Source organism: Equus quagga, chromosome 3, assembly GCF_021613505.1.
Source record: "Equus quagga isolate Etosha38 chromosome 3, UCLA_HA_Equagga_1.0, whole genome shotgun sequence".
NCBI classification, from domain to species: domain Eukaryota; kingdom Metazoa; phylum Chordata; class Mammalia; order Perissodactyla; family Equidae; genus Equus; species Equus quagga.
In genome coordinates, this window is record NC_060269.1 from 43,541,485 (window position 1) to 43,566,891 (window position 25,407).

The 25,407-nt window shown below is 38.4% G+C and overlaps 1 protein-coding gene across 2 annotated transcripts in view; it reads right to left on the minus strand.

Annotated features, from left to right (window-relative positions):
- PDGFC (platelet derived growth factor C) overlaps positions 1-25,407 on the minus strand; it is a 208,771-nt gene that overhangs the window by 168,712 nt on the left and 14,652 nt on the right. The window lies entirely within an intron of this gene.

Genomic DNA, 25,407 nt, shown 5'->3' on the forward strand with positions numbered 1-25,407 from the left:
CCCATACACAAAGTAGAGAAAGACTGGCACAGATGTTAGCTCAGGGTGAATCTTCCCCACACATACACAAAAAGAGTAAGTCAGAATTTGGGGAAGTGGAACCCTTCAAAGACATTTTCTACCATATTCCAGGTTTCTCTCTTCCCCACAACTTCCACCTCCTCCCCAACTCACTCCCATTCAAGGGAGGGGAAGGAACTAATACTCTTAATTTGTCTAATAAGTATCTTAGTATGTCTTTAAAAAGAAAACAACAGCTTCCACCCTTCTACCCTTTCTCCTTGACCTCGCAGTGCCAGCACTCAGATTTTTGTTCTTCTTATTTTATCCTCTGGTACAGTAAACAAAGAAAGCCAAGGAATGTGTTGACTATTCTCCTCATCCCTTCTGCACCCTCTCTGCCTTGTTTTGTGCCCTCGGGGTGCTGAACTTCACATGCTACCAGACCAGGCTCTCTTGCCCTCCAGCATCTGGCTGGGTTTGGTCAACAGGAGACACTGGCAGAAGTTCAGAGAGCAGAAGGGGAGAAAGGTTGAGCCTTTTATTTCCTCTACTCCCTGCCTCACTCAAGTCCTGGAGCCTATTTATTCTCTAGTCAGGTGACCTTTTCTCCTCCAAACCCCTGTCCTTAAATTAAGGGCTCTCAAAGTATGAGTCAGGGATCCTTTGGTGTCCCCAAAGCCCTTTCAAGAGGTCCAAAATTATTTTCATAATAATATTAACATAGCTTGCCTTTTTCCCACTCATTCGCTCCTGTGTGTAGGGTGAAGTTTGTCAATGGCAACATCATGTGATATCACAACAGACTGAAAGCAGAGGCAGATACGAACATCAGCTGCCTTCCATTACGCCAGACATGAAAGAATTTTGCAAAAATGTCCAACAATTCCAGCATTATCAATAAAACATTTCCTTGGAAAATACAATTACTTTTCATAAAATTCTGTTATTTAGGTTAACATGCAATGGGCTTATTGTTATTTTTTAAAGTTTCTTCAGTATTAGGTTTCCATCTGTTTTCTGCCAGGACCCTTCCAGCCACTGTGGGCATTTCTGTCCAAACTCCTTCCACAAAGGCCCACCATTCTGACTTGCTGGGTAGAATAAGTTAGGCTGTTTAGAGACCCAGTTATGGGAGTAAAAACTACATTTTGGGGGGCTGGCCCCGTGGCCGAGTGGTTAAGTTCGCGGGCTCCGCTGCAGGCGGCCCAGTGTTTCGTTGGTTCGAATCCTGGGCGCGGACATGGCACTGCTCATCAGACCACGCTGAGGCAGCATCCCACATACCACAACTAGAAGAACCCACAACGAAGAATATACAACTATGTACCAGGGGGCTTTGGGGAGAAAAAGGAAATAATAAAATCTTAAAAAAAAAAAAAAAAAACTACATTTTGGCCTCAGGTGCAAGTCTGATTCTCCAACATAATTTGTTCGAAGGTTCACATTTGGCAGTTATCGGATGACAGCCCAACTATTAGCAAAGCTATTACTTTGGTTATCACTGAGCTTTGGTTCTTTGTGTATATGCTCTGACAATCAGGGATGATGAGAGGCTAAAAGGATGTCTTCCATCCAAAAGCACTAAAAAAGGAAGGAGATTTAGGGAGTGGCAGACTCACTCTGTGGGTGTGTGATGAATTCAGTGGCTCTGCTGAATTTCATTTCTCACTTCAACAAAGGAGTCTGCAATTATAGCAGTTTTATACATAAACATAATCATTTTAATGATCACATTTGCAACTAAAAATGAAATATTCCAAAGGAAAAGAGACTCTGTTCTTGTCTTCAGGAAAAGTAAAGGAAGGAAGAACTGGAGATGTTCAATTCTGCCACGTCCTTCAACGTAGCCAGGCTTGTGGGGCAGCAAAACCGAAAAGACAAAGTGGCTGACGGCCCACTCCAAGCACAGAAAGAAGCAAGGTCTTTAGTCAAAAGGAAAAACGAGCAAAAATGAACCTGATCTGGGTTTAGTATAATCAGTCCCAACATTTTTGTTTCCTAAATAAAAGGAGCCAGATCTTATTCATATTTCATTCAAAAACCATTTATGGTTTCATAAGGGGTAAAAGATAAAAACGATTTTAAAAAATGATCCCTTTGATTACATATTTTTCATCTTCTGTGCACAACTTGAAAAGCAACTTATGGACTGGAGAAGATATTCACTAGACATATGTCAATGTATCAAAATCTTTATTGTAAAAATATTCTTACACATAATAAGAAAAAGGCAAACTGCCCAACAGAAAAATGGATCAAGGGTATGAAGATATACTCACCAAAAGAGAAATGCAAATGACCACAAGTTTATGAAGAAAAATGTTCAACTTTACCAGTACTAAAAATATGCTAACCAAAGTGAGAAACTGCCTCTAAGTGTTTCAAAACAAGATTTAGTTAAAAATTTAGGATACTCACCACATCACTGCTTAGAGAAACACAAAACATTGAGTCAAAAATTATATATTATTCAATAGAAAACTGATTGAAGGAATTATAGAACATGAACTGAAATGAACAGTATATCATGGACAAAATGATGCTGTCAACTAATATTTAATATCTATGGTATTTTATTATTTAATGAAAAATCCATATTACAAAGCAGATATACCATATGCTTCCATTTTTGTGAAAACAGAATTGTAAATACACACACACACAAAAAGATGGAAGGTGACACATCAAAATTTACTTTAAGTAAATATGTGGCCAAGATTCATGAAAGCAAGGAAAAGTATAGAACACAGCCTAAAAGATTCAGGGAAGGCTTCATGGAGAAGACAACACAGAACTGAGGGCTAAAATGAAAGTCATCATAGTGAAGAAGGGGGCACCAGGAAGAAGGCAGAGCTATGAGAAAGCAGGATGTTGCAAGTCTGCAGTTTGTTTCATGTGGTAGGACCATGAGGTAAACAAGGGTTGGAGGGTAGAAGAGGAAAGACTAGTGGGGACTCTGGACAAAGGCAACAGGGACAAATGGAAGGATTTGGAAGTCATGCTAAGGAACTTGGCTTTTATCCAAAAGGCAAAGGGGAGCTTTGGAGGAATTTTAAGAGACTGACCTTCCTGACAGCAGTGTAGAAGATATATGGGATGGACTAGATGAATGAAAGAAAAATGACAAATTAGAGGCTACTGCAATAATCCAGGCTGCCAGGACGTTGTCTAAAACTCAAGTAGCAGCAGAGGGGACTAAAAGGAAGCTTATGATCTATTCAGGAAGCAGTAACAACAGATCCTGGAAAATACTGAGATACAGGGATGGAGAAGGGAATGAGGGATTCAGATTTCTGACTTGAACAATTTGGTGAAAAGCGTTATTATTCCCCTGTTACAGACTGAATGCTTGTGTCCCCCGCAAAATTTGTATGTTGCAAACTAACCTCCAATGTGATATTATTAGAAGGTTGGACCATTGGGAGATGATTAGGTCATGAGGGTGGAGCCCTTATAAATGGGACTAGTGCCTTTGGAAAAGAGACCCCAGAGAAGTCCCTTGGTCCTTCCACCATGTGAGGACACAGTGAAAAGGCGGCTGTCTATAAACAAGGAAGCAGGCCTCACCAGACACAGAAACTTACCAGCACCTTGATTTTGGACTTCCCAGCCTCTAGAACTATAACAAATAAATATTTATTTAAGCCACTCACTCTACGGTATTTTTGTTATAGCAGCCTGAACAAACTAAGACATTTCCAGACAATGAATTCATGAGAAGAATCAAGTTTTGGGAGTTAAGGTCAGTTTTGAATATGTCAAAATTGAAGTACTAAAGGAATACCAAGTAGTCATGACCAGCAGGCATTTGGATATGCGGGTCTGAATGACAAAAGCAAGATGTGTGCTGAAAATACAGATCTGGAAACTGTCAATAAATATAAGGTTATTAAAGCTATAGGCATGGAAGAAATTTCGCAAGAAAAGGTTTTCTAAGAGAAGAGGGACAAGGATGCAATTCTTGGGAACATCATCATTTAAAGCATTTGATAGTTGTTTCTCAAGACTTAGTGTACCTGAGACTCACTGTGGACCTGGACAAAGGGCTACTGCTTTTCCATCACAAATCCAATAGGAGCTATTTCTTCTCCATATTGCCAGGATAAAAGCTAAAGAGAAGCACCCATGAAGTTACTTAGTTTAAAATAAGAAAGGCATATTTACCTATCTGAACATGGTGGCCAAAATATTTTTGGTTTTTTTTTTGGAGGAAGATTAGCCCTGAGCTAACATCTGCTGCCAATCCTCCTCTTTTTGCTGAGGAAGACTGGCCCTGAGCTAACATCCATGCCCATCTTCCTCTACTTTATATGTGGGATGCCTACCACAGCATGGCTTGCCAAGTGGTGCCATGTCTGCACCTGGGATCCGAACTGGCGATCCCTGGGCCACCTAATCGGAACATGTGAACTTAACCACTGTGCCACTGGGTTGGCCCCCAAAATATTTTTTAGAGTGTCTGAAATCTAAATAATTTTCTGAGTTTACTACTCCCACACATAATATTTGTCAAAAGTCAAATTACTTTCTATAGCAACTTTACTCCTAATGGGAAAAAAAAAGTCACCTAAGATAAATTTCTATGAGAATAATGAAAAAATGAAAAAGCCATAAAACCACAAGCTGAAAGTTCTTCTCAATTTTAATAATGCACTTAATATCACTATACTACATTTACTAATTACAAAATTAATATATTAGATTTACCTATCAGGTTGGCAAAGATTAGAAGGATTATACCAAATAAAGTAAAATGTACTCTTATATATTTCTTTGAAAGGACATTTTTATAACTTTTTAAAAGTAATATGGCAAAATATATAAAACATATTGAAAAAAAGTAAAATTCTGACCCAATAATTCAACTTTTTAGGAATTTATTCTAATGAAATAAATGGGGAAATACATAAAGAGGTATGTATATACCAAAATGTTCACTGTAGACTAGTTTATAAGAACCAAATTTAAAATAATCTTAAAGTCCAACAATATGGCACTGGTTAAACAAAAAAAGCTGTCCACTGTCTGGAATCCTACGAAGTAGTTAAGAATGATATGATCAAGGTTTCTTAATCAGAGATTCAAGGCTCTGAAACCCCTAAAACTTTAGTTTTTATTTTTTTCAATATGCATTTTATGGGGGAGAGATAGTTCACAGATTTCTTTAGAATATCAAGGGTGTTATAACAAAAGACTTTTAAGAAAGACTGATGATAACAAGCAAGTATTTATTAGAAAGACATTGACAATATTTTGTAGAATGAAAAAAGCAAGTATAAAAATATATATAAGGGGCCAGCCCCATGGTATACTGGTTAAGTTCGGTGTACTCCACTTCAGCGGCCCGGGTTCACAGGTTCAGATCCCAGGCGCAGACCTACACCACTTGTCTGCCATGCTGTGGCAGTGACCCACATACAAAAAATAGAAGATTGGCACAGGTGTTAGCTAAGGGCTAATCTTCCTCAAGCAAAATTAAAAAAAGAGGAAGACTGGCAAGAGATGTTAGCTCAGGGCAAATTTTTCTCAGCAAAAAAAATCCGTATGAGATCTCATTTTTGTAAAAAATAGTTTGAAATACATAAATATTCATATGTAGAAAAAATTATAAAAGCTATGAAAGAAAATATTAAAAGTAGTTATTGGCAAGTAAACTTGAGATATCTTTATTCAAAAGAAAAAACCTTGGAAATTGTCCATGATGTGTATATTTAATGCTTTATCATATAAGCAAACTATCAACAATGTAAGTATAATTTATTTGATGATATTTTTCAATACTTAGGAAAATAATCTAGATACTAGAATAGGTACAATAGTTTTAAATTTTTAAATCAAATTTGATTTGGGGTAAAGACTGCATTACTATCAAATATTAGATTTCCTATTAAATAGATGTGAAAACCAATACAGAATACACCCCTTTAAGATCTGGGATTTGTGATTCTGTGCTACTCACGAGTTTACCATAACCACAAAATGGCTCCTCTCTCAGCCTTTGGATGAATAGAGTCTAGGCCTACATAATTAATTAAAGATCCTTTGATATTTAATTTACATATCATTATTCTTTTGGCTCAAAGGTATGCCAAGCCACACACCCTACTCCAACCTCTACTGTAGTTACTACATCACCACTTTAAAGCTATGTTTTCTTCTGATTCCAAACATTATCTTAAATTATATTATACAAGATCATGTGTGTCAACTTGTAATACTGACATCATGACAATGTGAATTCACTAGAAAAATAACTCAGTGAGTCAGATATAGAAACAAGAAATAACAAGCAAGTTCAACCACACATGAAAGAAAATTCTATAATCAGTAAAGTCTAATTTTCTCTGGATTTTCCCTCATAAACCTAAAAAATAAAATTAGGCTCATAAAAGAGGGCTTGAAGAGATGAGTCAATACAAATCTCATATATAAAAAAAACATGTTTTTCATTTAAATGGCAATGAGGAATTCACTTCAGAACTGTATTATGAGCCAAACGAAATATATGAAGAAAATGCTTTATCATTATATATTTCAATTGTGGCTTGTTTAAATAAAATACTTTTCGAAAATATGTTATGACACCAATTTGTCTTCAGAAGAAATTAATTTTACACACCTTTCTAAGAAATATTTATTCTAAGCACTTATCATATAATAATTACAAGAATTTTGATTCCTAACTCTGATCCTTCCTCTACAAATCTTATTTCTTGGATATTACCCATATGATATAAGACTGTTAACACTGATACCAGTTTCACGTTGACAGAAAGCAGAATAAAGATGGAACTATACCTACTAAGGTTTATAAAACATAAAGCTGTTAGTAGTTTATTGGAAAGAAAGTCGAGGAAATTGGTAAACAATGGCAGCTGCTCTACAAGAGTACTTTCTAGAAGCACTGTTCCCTATTTACAATCACAGGCAAAGAGAAAAGAACTGATTTTCTCATTTCCTCACAATATCTGAAACCATCAACAATAATTCAGATGATTCCTCACATATGAAAGGCCTTTACAATGCTGAACAACGTGAATTACTAAAAATACATACTTAAACAATCAAACTACTGATTTGCAGTCAAGGAACTATAAAGGAAACCATCTTATTGTTATAGCAAGTCAATTATTTCCCAAACTGAAGATAGCATTTCCTTCCTAAGTTCTTTAGTAAATACTTCCAAGTATCCTGAAAAAGCTCAAAAAGTACAGAACTTACTCCAGACAGATGTAAGCCAGGCTTCCCCAAGATTTTGGGATAGTGTCTATATTAGTAAAGTGAATGCCCTAAATACAGGATTAGAAAATATATATTCAACACTATGAACAGTTGATTTTATCCACTCACTCAATAAACATAAACCAGAAAAATCAACCAATGAGATTCAAAAACAAGGAGTTTCCACGTTTTTCGAAGACTTTACTGTAGTGGAGAGTTAAAAGTGTTAATTAAGAAAGAAAGTTGCACAGTACTATGAGAATAAACCCCAGGTCCACAGAGGCCAGTGTCTGTCTGTGCACTGGTCTACACGCATCACCCAGCACAGGGTTCTCAAAGTGTGCTCTGGGAACCTGCTACAGTCTGTGAGAGCAGAGCTCTTTTCCCACACGTGTGCGGTGAAGTTTCTCCAAGGTTACCTAATGTGTAATATCACAGTAGACTGAGTGCAGAAATAGATATGAGAATTCATCTGTCTTCCAGTAAGCCAGACATTAAAGATATTTAAAGACACTAAAGAAAACGTAAAACAATGCCACTCTTATTAATTGTTTTTGCTTTGGAAAACAGAATTATTTTTTCACCAAGCAAGTTAATGTTAGTATGTTTATCACTGCTATTTTAAAATAAATTAATAAATGTTTAAACTTCCTCAGTTTTAATTCCTAATATGATAAATATCAATAGATATAATCCACACAAACAAAAGCTCATTGACATCTTCAATAGTCTTCACAAGTATAAAAGGATCTTGAGACCAAGAAGATTGAGGAACAATGGCCCAATGCATAGTCGGTGCTCAATGAGTATTGACTCCTGAATTAACAATGAAGGCTACACTAATGCAGTGATTATTCAGCTGAGATCTGAAGAGACAGTAGAGATCCATGAGGTGAGTGAAAGATAAGGGGGGTACAGGGGTGGAGAAGATATTTTTAATAATGTGCACAGTTTATAAATAGCGCTATTTAAAATGTTTTCCAAGTAGTTGACCAACTTGTAGAAAATTATTAAAAATGAAGTGTTCCCTAAGAAATGAGAAACTGGACAGAATGAGAAAGCCATGGAAAGTTAATGCCTTTTAACACACTCTATTCCGCAGTTCTAGAAAAAATCTTGGCTTGAAAGCTGGACATCCAACCATCTTTCACAGGAATATGTGGTAAGGGAAAGAAGGTGGTTTATCATTAGATTTATCATTTTCTAGGATGCATTAGTTCTAAAATAATGTTACTATGATCAATGTTAATATTTACTATTAAAAATCATGTCAAATCAGGGCCAGCCCAATGGCGCAGCAGTTAAGTTCGCACGTTCCACTTCGGTGACTCAGGGTTCACCAGTTTGGATCCCGGGTGCGGACATGGCACTGCTTATCAAGCCATGCCATGGCAGGCGTCCCACGTATAAAGTAGAGGAAGATGGGCCTAGATGTTAGCTCAGGGCCAGTCTTCCTCAGCAAAAAGAGGAGGACTGGCAGCAGATGTCAGCTCAGGGCCAATCTTCGTCAAAAGAAAAAAATAAAATGACGTCAAATTAAAAGAAAAATATCAAATATGTGTTTGCTCAATGATGTTTCCTAAAATTACTCACCTATTATCCTTTTTTCAACTTTCAGGCTGATTAATAATTTCTTTAGGTATAGGAATGCATGAGACTCTTCATCAAAATAAATTTTGAAGTTATTTAAGTGACAAAATAAGATACCATACGTCCTTGAAGGAATGCTAGCAATTATGAAAATAATAAGGTGACATTTTCTATTTAGTAAGCAGAACCTATTCACAAAACTAAAAACTGAAGAGGAACAGAGGTGACTTAGAAAAAAAAAAACTTTGATTTTTTTACATAAAACCCTTCATAAGTTCTTGGATGACCTATTAGTGAACAAAGGCAAGTATAACAAAACCATTTCTAAGATTTTATAAAAGAGACCCAGCTTGTGAAACCATTCTTATGGATGGTATCAAAAATATACTCTTGAGCACCTAGCCCTGTGGTCTGCCTAAAGGCCAGAGGGAAAACCCCTTGTTGACCATAAAAGGGCCGCCTGCATGGTCTCAGTGGAAAGTATACAGGATCTTATTTACACAAGTATAAATACATGCCATTCCTTTGTGCTCACAGGCGCTCCTGAAGGCTGGCCAGAATAGGAGGGTCCAAGGGTTCAATGCAAACAGGATTCAAAAAGTCTGTGACATTCTCCCAACATCCAATGTACTTTATTTTTCTAGCTTATCTTCTTTCATGATAAAAATATCTCCAAAGGGTAAGATCACTATAATTTAACAGGTGGCAGCTCTAGAAATACTTGAAAATAAGCCTTTAAGATTCAGCAGGAGGAGAGAAAACACATCTCCCATAAATAGGCACTTTTTTCTGGCAACATTACAGCTGTGTGAAAACTGAGGAATAAAGAAGAGTGTATTTGTGGTCAATAACAATGTCCTACCATTTACATTTTTTAGTAACTAAGATGGCCAACGTTTGAAAACTTGTGAGAAATAATAAGTGCACGACTTACTGTGACCCAAGACAGACAAAAACATACTGTTAACAATGAATTAAAGGAACTGCATAATGCAGGTACACAGTGCTTGGTTTGTGTGTGGGGCGGGGGGGGGGGGGGTGGGGGGGGGGGGGTGGGTGTGAATAATTACAACATTGTGATCAGAGAGCAAACAAGTGGATATGACTATGAACACAATGAATAGTTTCCATTTAAAACTCTTAGGAAATTCAGAGATTTCAGCTTAGGAACACGTGTTAGAGAGACACCGTATAGATCTCAGATTATCGCTCTCAGCTCGAGTTAGCGTTTGATTTAAAGACCCATCACGCGAACATTAGCAGTCATCTGATCTGATTATCTTCTCAGTGAGTGAATTCCCTCTAAAACATCTGTGCTCAGTGGTCTCGCAGTTCAAACTCTTTCCCCAGGAAATAATGCTTAAATGCTCTCCCCACTTCTGTTTAAGATTAACTCGTACCAATGGGTAAGATAAAATGCAAGTCTGGCTCAACCTCCAGAGTATCAGATGCATCCATAGTACAGACCAGCAGTGACTGAATGAAATACAGCCATGGACCTTTAGTGCACCTCAGTTCATCTCTAAGAAGCTCTGGCAAAATGTTCTACTGATACTGACCTGAATGACAGTCACCATAACTTCCCATGGTAGTTCATAGGTCTATTTTGATAAATTCCGCTAGTTAAAGTGTGGTCCACAGCCCAGCAGCATCCGCATCATAACAGCTCGTTAGAAATGCAGGGTCTCAGTGCCCACCCACACCTACTGAAGCAGAATCTGTATCTTAACAAGATCCCTGAGGGTTCAAATGAACACTCAAGTCTGACAGCACTGATCTAAGTAAATGGACACAGATTATTTCTTTAAGGTTCTCCCGTGGAGCTACGCTGGATTGTTTTGTTAGCCACCCTGCATCAACGGTTTTCTTTTCATTCTATTCAACTTGTTTTTAGAAATCCCCATGTTTATTTTCAGCCTATCTAGCCAAGAAGATGAGCAGAGAAAGTAAAATTTATTAAGCAGACCAGAGATTTTTCTAGGAGTTTTCATTCATGTTACTCTGTGAAGGAGTTCTTAATTTTAAAATTTTACAAATTAGAGATTGAGGCACTCAGAAAAGTTAAGTGACTAAGTTAAGATCACTAATTAACTAACAAGCAGGTAAACCAGGATTTAAACTCAGTTCCAGGCTTCACTAAGTCATATTTTCACACTTTCCTTTTCTTCCTGTATGGATTCTTCGTATCCCAAATGTCCGGGTTTTTTCTTAAAAGAAACATGTGGTGTCAGCTAGAAAAAATTCCAGGGTATTTAGAGCCCTCATTGACTTCTCTACATTTAACAAGTGAAAACATAAGCTGAGCAAGTCTGCTCAGCTCCTAACCAAATTAGAGCTTTAGTTGTAACAAATTAAAGAGCTATTAGAGGCAGTCTAATGTAGATAAATCAAGGGCATGCACCCTGGAACCAGACTGCCTTTGTAGCAACCCCTGCTCAGCCACTTGACCTTGGCCAAGTGGCTTACATTCTCTTTAAATTGGGAGTAATACTAGTAATTGCCCTCATAAGCTTTTTGTGAGGATTAAAGCAATTAACGTATGTCAAGCATACATTAATGCATTTCTGCTGTATAGAAAGCACGCAATAAGTGTTAACTTATTTATTATTAAATGAAATTTGTTATTCTAGTACAATCTGCCTCTGTTAAAAAAAAAATGTCAGGGGCTGGTCCCGTGGCCGAGTGGTTAAGTTCGCGTGCTCCGCTTCAACAGCTCAGGGTTTCGCCGGTTCGGATACTGGGTGCGGACACGGCACCGCTCGTCAGGCCATGTTGAGGCAGCATCCCACATGCCACAACTAGGAGGACCCACAACTAAAAAAATACACACCTATGTGCTGGGGGGATTTGGGGAGAAAAAAGCAGGGAAAAAAAAAAGAAGATTGGCAACAGTTGTTAGCTCAGGTGCCAATCTTTAAAAAAAAAAAGGAAAAGAATTCAGCACACTTGTAAACTTGGTTAGGAAAAATAGATTACATTTAAAAAAAAAAAAAAGCCAGTCTTCCACTTAGCTAAGCAATTGGTAATATTCTTCCAAATCAATACAACATTCGATCTTAAACTCATATACATTGATTGCTTATCATTATTAAAAATGAACAACAGGGGCTGGCCCAGTGGTGTAGTGATTAAGTTCGCATGTTCCTCTTCAGGTGCCTGGGGTTCACAGGTTCAGATCCCGGGCACCAACCTACCACCACTCATAAAGCCATGCTGTGGTGGCATCCCACATACAAAAGAGAGGAAGACTGGCACAGATGTTAGCTCAGGGACAATCTTCGTCACACACACACAAAAATGAACAAAATCCATCACCAACTTGTATCTTTTACATCCTTTCACTGTCACAATCAATTCATGTGTCCACTGGTATCTAGTTAGAGCAATTAACAAGTAGCCTGAATACTTGTAAGACATAAACGGCAGGTCAAAGACCAAGATGTCTGTCCAGACCTACAGGGGAGAGCTTCAGGCTTGCTCCTTACAATCCATTTGCAACTCCCCATTTCCAGTCTGCTGGCAAACTCTAACAGCCCTAATTTCAGAATATATCCAAAATCTGACCACTTGACTACTTCATTCTGGTCTAACCCACCATTATAGCATTTCCCTTCCTCCTCTACAGTCTATTCTCAATCCAGCAGAAATAATAATCGCTACAAAATGTATCACTCATCTGCTCACCAGCTCCAGCTATCGCCCTTGCTGTTCCAACAGTGCCAGGCACACTCCTCTCTAAGGACCTGCCTCTTCTCCTGACCCTGCCTGGAAGGCCTTCTCCCTCCATCTCCTCAGATCTACTGAAGGTCACCTCCATGGTGACCCTCCATGATAGCTTTTAAACTGCTCTCCATGATAGCTTTTAAAGTGCAACAACATTCTCGCACCGCACCTGCCCCCTATCTCCCAATATCCCGCACTAACCGGGTTCTATCAGCCCAGCAGTCTACTTCTCTATATTGTTTGTCATCCTTCTCTCCTGGCTGGAATGTAAACTCCACGAGGCCAGAGGTTTTATACGTTGTTATTGCCGTATCACTTGTGTCTAATATCTTGCTGCATACGTAATAAATGCTTAATAAATATTTGTTGAAAGAATGAATGAATAGGGGACTTTGTGCATAACTTCTATATTTCAATATAGAAATATACATATATATATATAAAATCTCAGTAGGGAGAACTTAAGACAGCAATATGCACTATCCTGCACAAAAATATAAATCAAAAATCAAAGACTTAAAACAAAAAAGAATTTAAAAAGCTCCAATTTGTAGAAGCTAAACAACTACTGCCTCTTTTCCCAAAGCAGAAGGAAAAAAACCCGATAAATTATGAGTTTGTTAATTAAAGAGATCGCCCCCTCTCAGCTAAAGAGGCCGCTCTCCTTTAGCGTGACAGTTTAGCTCAGGAAGTGGATGCAATGACCTTGTACAAATGAAATTGCAGGGGCCTATTGACAGAGCAATTACTCATTTGGCCAGGATGCTGGCTAACAACTCATAATCTTGCAAAAAGTGCCTTGGGAATTTTAATGACCATATAGACTCAGCAGTTTAGCTTCAATTCTAATCTGAAAAATATCCAATGCTGTACCACTCTCTCTCTATGATGATACCCACTCCTGAGTCTGTCTGACTCCTGAATCACCTGGCCCCTCGTCAGAAAGATTCCAGCCCTCTGCTGCCACAAGCTAATCACATATTATCCAAATTGACTGCTGAGAACTAAGAAATTAGAATTTATATTCTGGCCTCTTCTCATACTTGGCTTGGCAATATTTATTCTTCCGATGACAAGATGCTTTAGCCTTGATATTTCTTCTTGCATACTATAGAGCATTTATTATATTTATGAAAAACAGAAAAGTAGGTTATGTTCTACTTATTAAATAAGCCTATGGAATATGCAAAAAGGAGTGTTGTGAGTCCTGTAGAAAGCACTCCTTAGTAATATTATTCACATCTGACAAATAAGGTATAGAAAAAATTATTTTAAAAATCAAGAAATTTAAGGTGAAATGCTGAAATGTCTCCTTATCCACTACCTAGCACTCAGACTGAAGCAAAAATAATAGCTCTGGTTTCACAGCCTATGGGAAACAAGCTAACCAGGAATACAAAATGTGTAAGTAAAAAAAAGAGACCAGGGGCCGGCGCAGTGCTCCAGGGGTTCAGTTTGCATGTTCCGCTTTGGCAGCCCAGGGTTCACCGGTTCAGACCCCAGGCGCGGACGTGGCACCGCTTGCCATGCTGTGGCAGGCGTCTCACATATAAAGTAGAGGAAGACGGACATGGATGTTAGCTCAGGGCCAATCTTACTCAGCAAAAAGAGGAGGATTGGCGGCAAATGTTAGCTCAGGCCCACTCTTCCTCAAAAGAAAAAAAGAGAGATCAACTCACTTTAAAGCATATATACTATAGGATATACCCAAGATGATTTCATTTATTTATCAATGAAAATTATAAACAAGTATATTAGAGCAAGGTTTTTACCTGTCTTGAAAATGACTTTGGTATTACTTCTTCATTTAATGAGCATGATTTTTTTTTTTAAAGATTTTATTTTTTTCCTTTTTTTCCCCAAAGCCCCCCAGTACATAGTTGTATATTCTTCCTTGTGGGTCCTTCTAGTTGTGGCATGTGGGACGCTGCCTCAGCGTGGTTTGATGAGCAGTGCCATGTCCACGCCCAGGATTCGAACCAACGAAACACTGGGTCGCCTGCAGCGGAGCACGTGAACTTAACCACTCGGCCACAGGGCCAGCCCCAGCATGATATTTTTTTGAGAGCAACAAATCCCTTTTCTGAGGCAACAGTGACCTCAAATTTGCCAAGGTCACTGCAGGAAGAGCTCCTGCATTTCTCAAGAGGTCATCTATTTATCAAGACAACTGCACATGTCACGGCAGGTCATGATGAGGCGACAGAGCCCAGATCCAAGAGCTAGACTTGTGTTCTAGTCCTGCTGCCAAGACCGCCATGACCAAGAAAATGACTTCACTTCTTAGAAAACAAGATGAGGAGGGTTCGACAAGACTATACTTAAATCATTCCCAGTGCATCTTTACTCTGTTAGCCCTGAAACTTTCCAGAACAAAAGCATTAAAAAGGTATCTTCAAGTCTATTTCAGAATGCTTGAAATAAGTTTTAAAGTTCCTTCAGTGAAGAAGGCTGAGGATCAGAATAATCTCAGTGTCAGTGCTGAGAAGGCTGGAAGCAGAAAGGGGCATCAGCCTGCTCGGACACCCCAGCAGCGCAGGGCTGATGAGTCATCATTACAAATCTTAAACCACACAAGGAAAGGAGGTCAGCAGAAAGGACAAAAGGAATCGCCCTCTGATCTCCTATAATTCCTGCCACTAGGAAGTAAACAGGATAGAAGACCAAAGGGAAAAATAGCAGGAATGCACACAGGCCCCTGCCTAGCGATCTCTTGTAAAGGATCTGTACATAGACACAGCTGTGGGCCCCCACCCTCCACCAAGGATGGACCCTACCCTCCACAGCTCAAAGGGTTGCTTCGGCACTTGCTTCCCTACGCAAAACAGCAAATTTACTTCCCTACTCAAAACTCCCTTTTAATTTAGAGTTCTCTCCTGAGATGGCCTAGTGTCAGAGGCCAATGCCCTTTGAGGGGTCCCAGACTCTGCAGACAAGAGTTTTCATCTGAAACATGGAACCATAATAATTAGACATCAAAATGAAGGCATGACAATGAAGGATAAGGGCAACTTGAAAAAAAGGAGATTCAGGAAACAAAACATTTGTGTAGATTTTGTTATTTTTTTGTTTGTTTATTTGGGTTTTTTTATTTGTCACTCATTTCATTACTTATGTGTTAGATAAACTGATGAGAGGTGATATCCCAAAATAAGTGCCTTACTCGAGATGGAATTTCAATCACAAGCATAAAAAATGAAGTCATCATGATTAGCCTCTTTTTTTCCATTCCCTTAACTAAACCTTCAGTGTCATAAATGCAAACTGTAGTATTTCTTCCAAAAACAAAATACACACACACACACAAATACTCACACACTCTCTGTGCTGCAATGTTTCTTTATGGAAAACCAGCCTCAGGAAATCATTAATGAGGGGTATTCGTGAATATTCCTTAGAGCAGAATTTCCTACATATTTTATATCTAGAGTCTGAAATAATTTTTGTCTTGATTTCCTAAAAAGTAATCATAAAACAGATGAGCTTATATACTGCAAGCTGTGCAAGCACGCAGCCTCAGGGTCAAGGCAGCACTGGCAGAAGCTGCCTGATTTCAACAGGAGACCAGGTGCTGCTATATCTGAATATCGGATACACTGGACTAAGAAAGGCAAGTCATGTACGATTTCTCGATCTACTAATCTCAATAAATGCGACTAGCAGGAGTCTATATGGTCAATACAGACCTTGGATCATCGTGTGCTATAGAACGCAGCTGCTAAGGAAGGCAGGGTTTTTGGGGGTTTTTTCCATGGTTTATATCACACACTTGTCTGTAAACAAAGACCGCAGTGTGCAACCTAATGGCATGTTCCAGATGTTTCCAACAAGTGTACAAAAAAAAACCCCACAATGTTTGCTTGATCTTTAAGGCTTAAGAGCAGGATGTACAGACTACACACTAAGCTTTAAAAAAAAAAAAAAAGAAGAAACCCCCATATGGTGCCAAATGTTGGCAGCTATCTTCTTTCTTCCCAGACAAAACTCTTAGGTCTTGTGAAAACAACATCTCTTGAAAAGTGCCAAAGACAACACAGACAATTGTTGTGATGACTCTCTCTTGCCGAATGCTACAACAGCCTTATTGCTTTGACTGTATCCACATCTAGCCTTTAGGATAAAACTAAGAGCCAACTTTAAATCTTAACCCCAAAGGGCCACCTTTAGGAATGCCATCTCCTAGGCTTCTAAAAACAAGTCTTGCATTTTAGGTGCTTTCCTTTAGAATAGAAGAAATTGCTATTGTTTGTATTTTCTCCCCATCCCCACTGTTGAAATTAGGTTAAAACATTAGGGCAGCTTTGTTCCTACTATAGTAGTAATATAAGATTATTAAAGAAAATTTAGAAAATATGAAATGTATTTTAGGAGGTAAAATACCAACACCCCCACTGCTTTCCTATAAGCTCTGGTAGATAAAATATTAATAGCATTTTAGTATATTTCATTCCAGTCCTTTTACATACATGGAAAAAGTTATGTGGGCATACATGAAAATATTTAAAATCCTACTTTTACTCTGCTTTTTACTTAACATTATAGTGTGAGCATTTTCCCATGGGGAGACAGCATTTTGATCACTACCCCATATCCCATGAGTAATGACAGCTTTGTATAATTCACAGCATTTCTCATGGGAGGTTTATTGCTCTACTGGCCACCATGGGACCAGTGTTAAATTCACTGATGGCATGTGTAGCTGAAATATGAGAAAGGTGAGAACGGATTACAGCGTAGAAGAGTGGAAGCCCAAATGTGCATCTCCAAACACACTCAGTTCCTTGGTGATTTCTTCAAGAAAAGAGAGAGGACCTCTTTTGTTAAGAACCAAAAAGAGACAAATTTATTCTTTGGTGTCCTAATACTAAGAAGCCTCTGGACGATGCGTGCTTATTCCTTTAAATGCTCAAGCCATTTAAATGTGTGTACAATATAGAAAATGAGCCATTTAATTTGAATAACGGAGAGAAGTTAAAAGGCATTCATCACCTTCTGCCTAAGGATGTGGTCTCCTTGATTAACATGCAAACTAATGGGGAAAGAATCTAATGCTCACTTGTTTTTCCCTTCCGAGCATTAATACCATTTGAGTTGGTCATTAAAGAGTAATCTCACACACAGACACACACACACACACACACACACACACACACCCATGCACTGTCTGTGCTGCAATGTTTCTTTATAACAAACCAGCCTCAGGAAATTATTAATGAGGGGTTAGGAGGTTACACAGCAGCTAAGCCCAGAAGAATGTCTGTGCAAAGAGAGAACTACCTATTCAGAAGGGAGGAGAATTGTTAGGGGAGGACTGGGAGTTTAAAAAGGAATTCCTTCCTAGCCAAGAAATTTTCTATACTGTGCAGAGCCAAAATAAAAAGAGTCATAACACTTCACATTTCCTAACTGTTTATTACTAGAATGACCTCTGATTTTCTACAGAGATCAAGAATGGCACAAATGAGGAGGCAGAGCTGCTTCTCCTGGTCCCTCCCTGCTACCATGTTTGAGGAAATATCTGAGAGTGTAGATCCAATCCTGGAAGAAGTTATTAAGAACTGGATGACACATTATTTGTGACTTCCAGCTTTACCTACAGGAAGGGAAGTAAGAAGTGTATCAGAAAATAAAGGTAGCCTCACTCAGAGGTACACAAGCACCAGCATCCCCAACCACCACTAGCACCACCTATGACCCTTTTTCTAGGCTATATATGCTATCAGAAAACGGCAAATGTTGTAACCAATGGTTATGAATGGGTTCAGAATATGCCCCCCAAAATATGCCACTCTGGAATAAGGATTATTTTAAGCTGAAGGCAAGTGAGCATCAACAAATGCAGAAAAAGTTCTCTGCCCTCCCCTTATCTGCCTAAAAGCAGAGCATAAATTTCCCTTTGTGAAGGTGGCACAAATTTTCCCTCCTTTCCAGTACTAGGATGAGGAGAGCTACCCTTGTCACCAGCTATGGAGAGCTGGCACTGAGATGAATATGCATAAACAGACCTTACTAAAATAACTATCTTCCACTAGTTTCTTAGTCACTTTCCCACAATTTATAGCCCTTTGTTAAAATGGTATATATAAGCCCCCAAGTCTAGTTGGTTCTTTGGGTTTTTCATGTCTTTCTATGAAGCCCTTGTGCACATAAAATCAAAAATATTAGCAAAATTTGTGCATCTTTAATCTTGTTAATGTCTTTTGTCAGTTTAATTCACACATAGCAGTCACTGAAACTAAGAGGGTAAAGGAAAAGGTTTATTTTCCCTCCTCTACAGTTCACTAGGAAGCAGCGCTGAGTTGGAAAAATTCTATGCTCTCAAACACATGGAACTCTGAAATGTTTACAACTGTTGAATTGCTAAATGACTATAAATTTGTGAAATGCAAAATTTAAAAATTTGATAATAATTGGCAAAATTGTCAAAAATTCCAATTGATATGTCATTATAACAAACTCAGTAGTTCACATTTTTATAGTTTTAAAAATTCACTTCGCTATTTCCATTTCTGAGTGCCGACCACAATCAATACAGGCCAACAATTTAAAGGGAATGCACAACACACACGCTTCTGTACTTACATATGGTCTCTTATGAATATGCCAGCATCAGATTATTTTTTTAATTTTGAATCACCATTAATCATGCAAATTTTGATTAGTGGACTGTGGGGTTCTCAATGTTTTTGTTTCTAACTTAACAATGTATTGAAAGGACAGTTTTCTCCCATGAGACTGCCTCCCAGGGCAAAAGTTAACCAGGACTCCTGAGTAGTTTCATGTTCAAGGTCATAATACTAATCTATCAAATACAATTCAAATGGTATATGACAATGAAAAGAAGGCAACCCCTGCCTCTTTCCAGAGCCAGCCTTAGTTTTGTGATACTCATCTAGCTAGAGAAAGGTCTTTCTCAATTTAGCCAAAGTCTGAACCTGGGGAGCCACACGCCAAGTGGTTGGAAACATTAAAATCCTGCTTTCTACTGCAGGCTCACTGCACAGGGGGTGAGAGCCATCCCGAAATCCAAAAATGTACTCAGGCCCCCAAAAGGTCCCTCATTTGAAATCTCTGAGCCATTTCAAGCATAAATGTTAGAGGCGAAGAGACTGCCAGTGAAACGTCTAAATTGGTAGGAAAAAAAAAATTCCTCCCCAGGAATATTCTTCTGCTTCAGACTTCCTTCCCAAAAAATAATAAAGCGACAACTGCTGGTCACATTACCGTATTTGCAGCGTAAACTGTTTTAGTGCGTTCACTGAAATGAAACAAAAAATCTCCTGCTTATAACATAAGACACAACATATTTAGGAAATGATGAATCCGCTGGATTTTAAAATACTGGGTGTTCCAAGTAAGCATAATTTTTTTCCAGAGCTTTTACTAAATATCTGATTTTGCCAACATTCTCTTTGCACTTAAATAAGATTATTTTCCATAAAATGTAAGAGGAGTCATGAAAAGGAAACAAAGAATTTCAAGTCGCAAAATAATGATGGAGTTATCCTAAATTATAGATGATTTATTACACACAGACATATGAAGATACAGTCAAGTTTCTGAGGAAATGTAATATTGATTGTCTATTATCGTTGAGGTAGATATCAATATCTATTACTATGCAGAAAATCAAAAAGAAATCTTGAAGAACATTTAAATGAAAGCGTATTTTTTTATTCACTAAAATTATTTACAGCATTGAAATTTAATCTATTAATGTATTCAGATAGGGACTGTTCTTCAACCTGGCATTTATTCCAGTACAAAGACCTAAGTCATACACAAAAGGGAAAAATCAACTATGGCAACTATATAAGAACGTAAGTAGCACACTCCAGTTCTTCCCAATGCCTAAGACAGTGCCCGATAAATGAGATACCGAATACTAAACATTCAATTAATTGACCAACTAATGGACTACAAAAGCCAGCAATCTTCCTCAACCTTCTAATACACAACCAGGGAAATTTCCTTGGTATTTTTTATCAATCTGCACAGGAGTTAAACACCCAGAGTAATCTACACGATTTTTTTCCCAGCACCAAAATAAGACCTAAAAAGATCTGTGATTGATTTTAAAATTCTTGAAATAAAAACAATTGAATAATTAGTCTGAAAAAACTGGTAAAGGAAAGTTCATTTTCTGTTTCATGTATGTTGAAGACAATTATTTACAAAGAAAACATGCTGAATTTTGTCTTTTTAAGGAAACATCAGCGAAATCTTAATAATAAACGTTTGGAGTACCAAAAAAGCCTAAGCACAATGTTTAAATTACTGAGCTCAAAAAAAATAAAGTAACTCCTTAAATACCTTGGATTCTCTCCCATCGTAAAAGAAAGATTTACATAGTCAAGCTTAATTTGCTCACATGAGAGTTACTCTCAAAAAATATCCTTTATCCTATAAATGAGAAAGCCTCCCCACTTGCACAAAAGATTGTCACTTGCAGTCACCAACTGTTGTGAAAAACTTTCACTTGACACTGAGTTATATGACCATATCCCAAGGAGCCAAAAAGCCAACCTATTAAAGACATCTAGCAATCTGGTTTCTGTCCAGGCTGTTTTCTAGACTACAGCTTCTCAGCTAACCATGGAATCAGAAGTAATCTGGAAAGAATCTAGCACTTTCAAAAGGATCACTATGAATGGATTCACACTCAAATGTCATATCCGCTAGCAAATATGATAGTATTTTCTACAAATCTATTTCCAATAATACCACTGTAGTTTTTGTATTATCTTTATCCTGTATGAGGCTGAACAAGTGCATAACAGTGTTACTACAACTTAAATTACTACATTTCTTTGTCTTGTAAAAGCAGAGAAGTAAGACGTACTCCCAACAATGCTTCAGAAATTTTACTGTTCTGAAAAATTTACCAGATGGTAATACTTTAAAAGTTGCCATAAAAAGACATAAAATATGTCTTCTTACCAAAAGTATGCATGTCTGTTTTTCTCCAAACTGGTAAAACCCAAGTTCTCTAGCAGCATGAGTAAAATATTAGATAGAAAAGGTCGAGAATTACCCATCTATCTAAGTAGTCTATATTCACCATCAGTAACCAATTCATTCAACTCCCCCCGGCTCAGAAAATAAGAATACCAGGATGCAATTGCCTGAGTACATTCCACATGAAAGCACAAAGCCAGTCTTCACCTCTGCTAAATGCAATTCCTTCTAATTCTGGCTGACCTCAAAATGAACACAAGTGAAGACAATTCACGCTCTCTCACAGGGAGAAATAAAATGAATGTGAAAATAAATAGTCTAGTCTCTAAGAGTCCTGAACACTTGCATTGCTTTAAATTTTCTGAGAAACATGGGCATAAACTTGTGCAGTCTGGGTACCGTACTTATGTAAATAGCAGAGGGTATGGTTTTAATTTGGTTGTGACACCATAAATATTGGCATACTGAACATGTGCTTATTGCCATGAATTTTGAACTCTCTCTCTCCAGGGTCTGCTTCTGTTTTGTCCACATGCCAGAGCTAAAGACTACTTGCCCATAATCTCATATGATCAGAGCTGAGAAAATCAACTTTATTTCCAAGAAAAAAAATACATTCTTTGAGTGACTTTTTAAAATAATGACTTTCTCAAGATTTTTGCGTTCCTGTGGATAAATCAGTTGTCAATTTCCAAACCCCAAAGCAAAAACAAAGAAAAAAGAAAAACTAAAAATAAGAAAGCACATGAGGCTATATCATATGTTAACTAGAAAGAACAGATGGGGGACATAATTCAAAACAAAAACAAGGTAAAGCTACTAAAAATGGGCTTTTGATGGTCATGCTCTTCTTATAACAGATTGATTGCAATAAACATTATCATAAAATTCCCTGTTTAAAAATAATTTTCCTGGAAATGATAGATTTCTTTTTCTTATTGAGGAAATAACATTCTAAGCAGTCATCATTATAATTTTGGCAATAAGGTTCTTTGCACATTCATTTTACTCAGTCTAAGCAGAAAGCTTAAGAGGCCCTGCAGTGTATCCCCTTTTAGTTCCTCAAAACGAAACCTGACATCAGTTGCACCCCTCAGTTGTGAAATAAGGCATATGACTTCTTTGGAGCCTATCAGTAATGACCTCTGAGACTAGAGGCGAACACCACAGCAGAGCTGGCTGCATAGAGTCTAAGTGGGCTATTTTCACTTCACTTCAAAGATCTACCACCCAACGGGGTACTAAACCAAAGATTCTTAAGCATTTTACTTTCTGACGCTTGAAAATTGTGGGAGATAAGAGATATAATTAGAATCTAAGGTAGAAGTGGTAAATTCTTCAATATTCTGGGAGTTTAGAGAAAGTAGGCATGCCAGACTGAGAGAAACAGGAAGGCTGAGCCTTAAACACATGTAGGCTTTGAACATGCAGAGTATAGAAGGATGATGGTTAACCTTCCCACAGGCACTGACTGGTCCATTTGATCATCATCTGGCATCTGAATTGTTGCAAATGCCTTCAAACTGGTGTCCCTGACTCTCGCTTCTCTGTCCTTTACAATCCTGCTGATGTACCTTTTTTTTGGAAAGCAAAAGACAAAACAAAACAAAACAAAAAATCCAATCACTCAATGGACAGTTACAGGTGTAAGAACACGAAAGTGGAGGGAAAGACAGGCCCTAAGTATTAGGAACCGGCGCAGAAAGTACACAGCCTTCTTCCTACAGCAGCTTATAGGTCTAAACACGTTCCTGAGTATGTCAGACAGAGCCCTTCATAATTAATGAATAATTTTTTCAATCTTAATTCCCACCAAACAGAGCTGATTTTTCAATAGACTCTGTGCTGTCTCACAAGTCTAGGCTTCTGCTTAGAACTCTCTTCCTTTTCTAAAGACTTCTTTCCATCCTTCAAGACCCAGCTTAAACAATGGCCTTACAAGAAATCTTTCAGGACAGGGAAATAGAACGTCATTTGGGTCCTTTAGCATTGTAAGTCTCTCTCTAGTGTATCACAAGCCACTGACTGTCGACATCAAGTCCCCAAAGAACTGCATTTTTGTTTTCTGTTTTCAGGATGTAACACGTTAACTGGAAGATGAGGTAACTGGTATTCATCGGATTGAACTGACTTTTTGGTGAAAAGAGTTGCAAGAACAATGGCATGGAGTCATCTCTGGGGTGAGCAGAGATGAGCGTTGCGCAGCCTTTTTCTTAGAAAGATAATAAAAGTGAGGTGAGATCACAACAGACCTTGAGAACACCAGAGCAGACCCTTGTTACTCTGTTTAGTCCTCAGTCCAGCAGCATCAGCATCACCCGGGAGTTTGCTAAAATGCAAACTCTCTGGCCCCACCCCTGACCTACAAAATCAGAATACTTTTTAATAAGATCCCCAGGTGATTTGCATGTACATTAAAGTTTGAAAAGCACTGATCCAAGCTTGACAGGAGTAAACACAACCAGAACTACACTGTAGGTAGATTATCTGACATCAACCTCCTGTAAATGATCAACTGGGGGTGAGAGAGCATGGGAAAAGCCTGGGGTGTAGAAGGAAGAATAAGGACACTTTTGCCACAGTTTAGTTAACTAGCACCTGACTTGGGGTGATGGCAGTGAGAATGCAGAAATTACAAGTATAATTACTTTCCTTAAAAAGAGAAATGTTAGGGGCCAGCCTAGTGGTGTAGTGGTTAAGTTCATGCACTTTGCTTTGGTGGCCTGGGGTTTGCAGGTTCAGATCCTGGGCACGGACCTACACACTGCTCATCAAGCCATGCTGGGGTAACATCCCACATACAAAATAGGGGAAGACTGGCACAGATATTAGCTCAAGGCCAATCTTCCTCACCAAAAAGAAAAAGAAAAAGAAATGTTAATGCTCATTCATTAGCTTAACCTTAACAATAACTGTGCCCTTGTTTAATCTACTGTATTATACATTTTAGATTTTTCTGAAGGGAGGTGGTTAAACAGAACAGAAACTATTAGTTTTAAGTTGCATTCTCAGACTTGGAGCTCTAAAAGCAAGCTCAACTATGAGAAATAGGGAGTCCTCTAAACATATGTGTAACAGGATGCCAGAATGGGCCTGAGGTGCCCACAAGACAGGTAAAAGTACATGAAAGCCGCAGTAAGACAGATGCCCTCCATATGCAGATTTTCAAGGGAAATGTCCAGAAGCTGTTCCATGAATGCTGAATCCCTCAGACGCATCAAGGCTCCTGCTCCCTGCACCCCACTTCCTTTCCCATACAGGCTCCCACTCAGACACAGGCCTGGGTGACAAGTAAGGAGATCTAAAGCTGTCACATTTAGAGCTGTAATTATCCTAAAGGACTGCGCAATCACTTCTAAAGTGTCAAGGGGGCTATACTTAAGGTTACTGTAGAACTCTGTAACTCTTAAGAGTGAGCTGAAAAAACCATGGTCTTGCAAAAATATTCATCCTGAGATAGGGGAAGATACTCCTTGCTCAATAAAGGTCAGGAGCAACAAAAATAAAATTATATTTTGATCGAGACCCAAGGGTCACGATTATTCAACCAACCACTTACAAGTACACGTGGCCAGTGATTATGGAAACATCAAGGATTCCCCACGAGAGGCACAGACACAATCCCCACTCTGCAAATGTACACAGAAAACAGCCCTCTCTGGGGAGGGTGGACTATGCACACCGAGGTATAGTCTTCCCTTGCGCAAACAATTGCTATAACTTGAACGCACCCCCAGCAAATTTCCAGGTGGCTTTAATAGCTGTTACAAAACAAAACAAGGGGCCAGCCCAGTTGCCTAGTGGTTAAGCTCGGCGTGCTCTGCTTCAGTGGCCTGGGTTCAGCTCCCCAGCTCGGACATACACCACTTGTCAGCAGCCATGCTGTGGGGCCGACCCACATACAAAATAGAA